Raw genomic sequence first — 7,291 nt, 5'->3', positions numbered from 1 at the left:
GCTTTTATCGGTGCGCGATAAAAAGCGGAGAAATTTACTGTTTTTTAACGCATAACAAAAAAACTTGGACAACATTTAGCAGTGTCTATTTCTCAAACCGCCGAGGTAGTTGCACTTATATTTATACCAACGGATAGGAAACATTAATATTTCTACATTTCTGTGTAATTCACTTATAGCCGTACGTAGATCCAGGACCACGCGACGCAATTCAACATCAATATGTCGTTGAATCAAAGTTATGAAAATGTACCTCTGAAAAAAATGTATCGGCATGACACCTCGGAAATAACCTAAAATGTTCAAAATTGACATAAGCGATTTTTTTGTTATAGTTGTTTGATAATAATGAACCATTTGGAAACGCATTACAAGCGTTAGTGAGGTATGAAAGTCGACGTTATGACCGCCAACGATCTTGAAAGGCGATTGAGGTAAGATGGGAAATTTAAACATTGACGTTTTTGCATCAGTAGTGAGGAATACCACCACGATTTGTCGAACATTATTTCACTCAATAAGGTAAACTGAATCTCTCAATGGCAATTTGAGAGAGTCTGTCCAACTCCTCTTGCAGCTATGATGTTGACGCACACGTCTTCCTATGATGTACCAGACAAGTTCAGTAGGGGGGAAGTCTGGACTCACTGGTGGCAACGACATTCTATGGATGCTGTAATTGCGATGTTGTCCCGAAAGACAAATTGCCAATTCACTGTAACCAACTCAGCCACCGCGTCTTCAGTAAAAATGGAAGTCTGACAACTGGTAGTCCAGACAACGTACGTTGTCACACCCTGTAACATTCGTGACCAACTCGTGTTATTCCGGGACAAGCCGAGTTTACGGAAAGGGGCGAGTGGTGACGAATGAACCTGTAATACGCGCCGTTGGTGACGTGATTGTTACTGGAATACCGGAGTGTTGTGGGGAATACAACGGAATATTATGGGAACTTCCGTGTTGGGTAGGTATTTACTTTAGCTCAGGAAAAGTTTATTTCACTTTTTATAGTCGTGAAAATGCACTTTGGTGTAAACATGATGGTACATCTTTACGGAATGGTCGTTTTTGCTGTCATTAATCATGACAATTTTATGTTTTAGACAAAATCGTTGCTGAGTTGTTTAGGCTCAATGTCTCTCAATGAAAAGAAAACTTAAAATATCCTAATGTGAACAAAATAATCAATTGAATCTTATACCATCGAAAACTTTAATCAATATTCTTTGAAAATTTCATATCAGACTAACATTTATGATTGTTTTAGTTTTTGATAACTGATGTTGAGTAGGGGAGGGTGTAATTGTTTGGTAACGGATTGTTACTACGTTAAGTTTAACCGTGTTCCGGATTGTGAATGTGCATGGTTTGGGTTGTTGTCACAGCAAGTAACGTTAACCATAAAAAATGTCTTTAGCACTTAAACATTTAACGTTTTGACAACAAACAGTTACAGATTCGTCAATATGTCAGAGACAGCGCTCGAAACCATTGACACTGAGGAGCTATCGGGATTGGAGTGAGTGAGTGAGTGAATATGGTTTTACGCCGCTTTTAGCAATATTCCAACAACATCACGGCCGGGGACACAAGAAATGGGCTTCACACAATGTGCCCATGTGGGGATTCGAACCCGGGTCTTCGGCGTGACGAGCCAACGCTTTAACCACTAGGCTACCCCACCACCCTTTCGGGATTGGAGGAGTCAGGGGTGGATACATCCATGTTGGATGAATCGTTAGTGTAATCTCTAGAGGTGAGAAACATGTATCGTTGTGATGTTTGCATGATGGTATAACAGCTATATAGCTTAATATTAAATCTTAACAAATTTCAAAGTAATTTAAGAATGAAACTATTGAAATGAACTTTTTCAAAACTCCATTAGCTATGTACATGTAGCTCTTGCAGCTAGTTTCCTGCAATTAGTGAAACTTTCTCTGCACATGAACCTAAACTTAAATCCATTATTCAAACTTCAAACTTTTATTCAGTATAAAGGCCATAGGCCCAAGTACAAAAACTCACAAAATAATAATGCAAGTGACAAAATGGTTAGATACACCTTTTAAGCACTTCTTAACCTTAAAGCTTCTTTTACAAATTTTGCTAAGTTAATTAGGATATTCACTTTGTCACAACATAATAACATGTTTAATTAATAAATAGAGGGATGTTTCCAGACATTTTCAGGAATATACTTTTGTCTTAAAATGGAATAAACTTTACATATTAACAGAAAATGGTATTCATCTTCTATCCATCCATTCATACATAAAGTACAAAATCGTTCATCGCGAACAATACACAACGTCTACCGACGTTAATCATTAAAGGCAATTCCCCAGATCTTAAAAGCCTTCTATATTCGCGATCCTTTAGAGTGGATAAATAATATTCAACTGTCAATAGATCCATTATCACACCCACAGGACACTGGCGAGATGGCCACAAAGACGACGAGCACGCCCAGAGGCGACAAAGAGTCCAAAGTGAACCCAAGGTATTCTCGTGTTCTGAGTGCAGTTATACCAGCAAACGATTGTGTAACATTAAACGGCACCATGCCAACATACGGGTGACAAACCAGAATGCGAACTCTGCAAACGCACTTTCCTTGATGAAAATGCCTTGAAGCATTGTGAGTGAGTTTAGTTTTACACCGCACTCAGCAATATTCCAGCTATATTGCGGCGGTCTGTAAATAATCGAGTCTGGACCAGACCATCCAGTGATCAACAGCATGGGCATCGATCTGCGCAATTGGGAACCGATGACGTGTCAACCAAGTCAGCGGGCCTGGCCACCCGATCCCGTTAGTCGCCTATTACGACAAGCATAGTCGCCTTTTGTGGCAAGCATGGGTTGCTGAAGACCTATTCTACCCCGGATCTTCACGAGGCAGCATGGATGTATTATTCAAGGAGAACAGTACATGTGCGACGAGCGCGCACTTGGGTTTCATTCATATCAAGGGCTTACCTACCATCAAGTCGCCAAGCATGGAAAAAAGGGAAAATATACATGTGCGTTATGTGATCGCATGTTTGAGAGGAAAGCCTACTTTCAAAACCTACTTTCAAAAACAAATTCAAGTTCCACGAATGTAAGGAATGTGAAAAAGATTTCTTTTCCAAAGAAAATCTAAAACGGCACAGTTACACATGTACACCAAGGAGTCCCCTTCATTCACGTGCTCACAATCCCAGAGTATTTTTTCCCGACGAGATGAGCTTTCAGATCAGATGCCTGCCGCTATTTTGTAAGAAATGCGGTAAAGGATTCCGTTGGAGGGCTTCAATTTGGCCCCACGAAAAGAATTGCTTTTACCTTCACTTTCATGTTCACTGCCACTGTCATTTGAATCGTCAGAAGAATTTGAATTGTTTGACTGTATAGATTCCAGATTGGTTTTACGTGTTGTTCTGGATACCTCTGCAGACGCATCAGATTCAGTTGCTTTCAGTTTTATTAGAATCTCTTCATGAAGTGGACTAACACTTATTGCTTTTCCGGCATCTTCGATTTCCTTTGGAATAACTCTAAAGTTCTTGATAATATATTTTATTTTACCCTTTTCTTCACATAGCTTTCTGATTCGCACCTTTAGTTTGTCGGATGGGTGAGTTGAACAGCTGTGTGTGATGATATCTTCAAAGTTATCCTCCTGTTTTTTGCTATCAAAGAACATGATATGATGGTATAAACATTTGAATTTCACCTCATCAGTATACTTAAATCAATCAAATATCTCATAACAATCCGTATAAAAATGTGCTCGCTCAGTAAGAACCCGGAAAATGCCATGTAACAATCCGTTGTATCTAAAATGCACCCCTCTCTCAGAAAACATGTATTTACGCATTAACCAATGACAGTATTTCATTTATTTTTGACTTTTCATTTAATAGAATGATTTTTGCAAATCAAAGTATGTACAACTTTTATTAAGATTATTTGAATAGAAAATAATTGTCGCTTTATTGAGTCAAGAAAAGATTTAAAAGGTAGCATTTTGAAAGTTTGCAATGTTTTCCTTGCTCCATTACAAATTCATATCCTAGAAAATGCATATTTTCATGTAACGATTATCTAAACACATCACTTGGTGAAATGTCAATACAATGTCAATAAAAGGAGACAAATTTGAAACACGCATGCTTATTGAATTCCCATAACAACCCGTTGTATTCCCTACAACACTCCGGAATTCCAGTAACAATCACGTCACGGCGCGTATTACAGGGTGTGGTTGTGTACCCCTAGACTAACGCTTAGTCTCTGCATATATATAATCCAGAAGCCTTTGAGCAAGGGTCACATGATGCTCTTTGAAATCTTGGTAGAAAGATAATACTGGACTCCATCTCAGAAGTTGTGAAAAGTAGAGCCCATGGACTGGAGTTGGTGGAATATTTGTTTGAGGTTTGGGATGAGTTGATGGTTGAAACAGTCTTCTGAATGCACTGTCACTCTGAATCAGTATGTATTAGTGGTGGTCCGATTAATTGAAATAATCGAAGATTGGTCGCAGTGGCCAAGCGACCAAGCAATCATCACATTTTCTCATAATCGAACACAAACGATTTTGGAACCGCTGTAATAGAGTTTGAAATACTTGATGATGGAAGATATATAGGACGTTGTCAGGGCCTGAAAACGTGTTTATTTCTAAGAAAACTCACTTCACTTTCTGAAAAGTCATGACTGAATATTTCTTGAAGAATCTGGGAAGTTAATGTTACACTGGAACTGAATCATTTTACACTGGATGTGAAATCTGCAAATGTAATTTGTGCTGTTTCTGCCAAAAACAACAGAGAACCAAATGTTTTTTTCTTTATACTTATCTGCAACTACAACCTGAATAGGAAAATCTAAAAATGACGCTAACCAATTTATTTTCGATGATTGGTGGTTGGTATTGAACCAATCATCAATTGTGAGATTTCAACCAATTCCCAACACTAGTATGTATAGATCTAAATATACAACACAGGAGGCGTTGTCAGTGGTTTCTGTTCCTGCTAGTTCAGGTGGCTGAATTGACAGGAACTAGTTCTTTCACAATTATTGAAGAAATCGAACCACTTTATAGGAAGCTTCATTCAAACTTTTTAGCCAGAATTCCTTCTTACGACTTTGCCAATCAGAACAAAAATTCTGGTTGTTAGGTATTTGAAACAGATCTGCAAGGAGGAGGACACAACTGGTGGCAATGTTCGTGCCTTCCTTCTGTGTAAATGTGGTCCCAAATTTCACATAGATAATCACACATTTGGCATGGTGGTGTCAGTATGCTTCTCTATCTCTGTGTGTTACAGTTCATGCAGCCAATTTTTAAAAATTCTAAGTGAAGCCCATTTCGGGTGTCCCCGTGATATTTCTTGTGGTGGAGTGTGGTCCTGTGCATAGAGCTCAGGTCACAAATCAGTTGAAGTTAAGCAACGTTGGGAGCGGAGAGTCCTTGGATGGGTGACCGTGTGTGACAACGCGACTCTTGAGAGTTTCTAGGACCCACAACGAAGCACATGTAATACATGTGGTCTCACCTTAGGCAAGCAAGTTTGTTCAAACTTGCCTCTTTTCACCCAGCAGAAAATGGGCACCTGGTGAAATAAGTCGTGAGACTATTAACGTCCTAGCCTAACAGGCAGCTTGGGTTATCTGGGGTAATAATCATCAGATTGTGCGCTTTGAGCAGGATATCTAGCCTGAAAAAGGGGCGTTATAAATATTTTCACTATTACTATTGAATATTCTTCAAAATATACTCACTCACTAAACCCAAAAGTTATTGCTGGCAGAATGTTGAGTTAGACTTTCTTCCATTGCATTTCTTTCCTTTTCAAATCGTTGCACACTTATGATTGATTGACTTCCAAACTGATGAACATAAACAACAAAGTTCTTATTTCTGCTTAAAGCTTTTTTTTATTTCATGTACAAAATATTAACATATTAACAACAATATTATTATTTACAGAGCACTTGATTGGTATGGTATTGACAAGTGAGGATGGAGACAAAGCAGTGTTTGAAATAGGAAAAAGGGCCAGACCATTAGGTCCTTGGACTTTAGAAGCTGTGAGCCCTGACTTAACTGGTCAGGCACTCATTTTATAAACACTACAGCTTTCTGTGACAAATATATCGACACATAAATAGACTGCAGTTATAAAAACCTATCTAGTTTGGAAACTATGAGCCTGGCGGGTGCTTATTTCAAACACTGAGTCATTCATGTGATATATTTGATGTTACCACGGAAACGTCATAATGTCACCATGGTAACCAACTTTGTAGTCTTTGTAACTAAGTGTTACTTTCTTCGCTGCCATTTACAGGGTTAAACAGCAGCACCCTAAATGAAAAGCTTGGCTCTGAGTAGTAAACACCTCCTTTCTGAAAGCATTTGAGAACTTAATCTCGCAGGTCGAATTCTTACTTATCTAAAAACCTAACTACAATGTAATCAATTAATAACAATAATGGAAATCAACCCTGAGATGCTTATTCAGCAATATACATATACATCACATAATATTCTCAATTAAACAACCACAAACACAGTGTTGAAATATAATCACAATCTTAAGATTCAGTTTCAATACTGTTCATATTTGAGCATGATCCCTTTTAAGTCCTTGTGCACTCGAACATGAAACTTATTTATTACAAGTATTTCATATTTCCTATTCTCACAGTTTCCAAGCAAGAGTGTACATTATAAAATCACAGTTACATAAAATTGGTTTGAATTTTCAAATGTTTAACAATACCATAATTAACCTGAAAATCTCATTCTATTCAAATTTTGGTATTTCAGAGAAAAGTCTCGGATAAGCCCATATACTGAAAGGTAAAAGAAGTATACACCAAGTTTTTTATGGCAGCTAAAAATAAAACAAATGAGATATAGTTAATTGGTGTTGATGTATTTGATAGGATTTTGTAGTATTTTGGACGTAACATTGCTGTGTTTGTTTATATGTTTTCAGCCAATAATGTATGATAATGATTTCATTCTTTGGTCAAACCCAATTTACACAATTTTCAAATGTATACTTTCTTTTGCCTGTCAGTATAGCTACACAATGGTCCATTCTTGAATTCTATGGTGACAATGAGCAAACAGAAAAAGTTAGTTCCAAGACACAGACTTTGAAACAACCGAAATGTAGTACAACAAGATGTAATGCATGGAAACAAAATGTGCTTGATCTCTATATTGGGAAAATAGCATTATTTTGTTACTTTGAATCCATATACCAAAACAAGGACTTCC

This window comes from Haliotis rubra, unplaced genomic scaffold (genome assembly GCF_003918875.1).
Source record: "Haliotis rubra isolate DU_JTF1 unplaced genomic scaffold, ASM391887v1 Scf1185, whole genome shotgun sequence".
Taxonomy (NCBI): Eukaryota; Metazoa; Mollusca; class Gastropoda; order Lepetellida; family Haliotidae; genus Haliotis; species Haliotis rubra.
Note: the sequence above shows the minus strand (reverse complement) of the source record.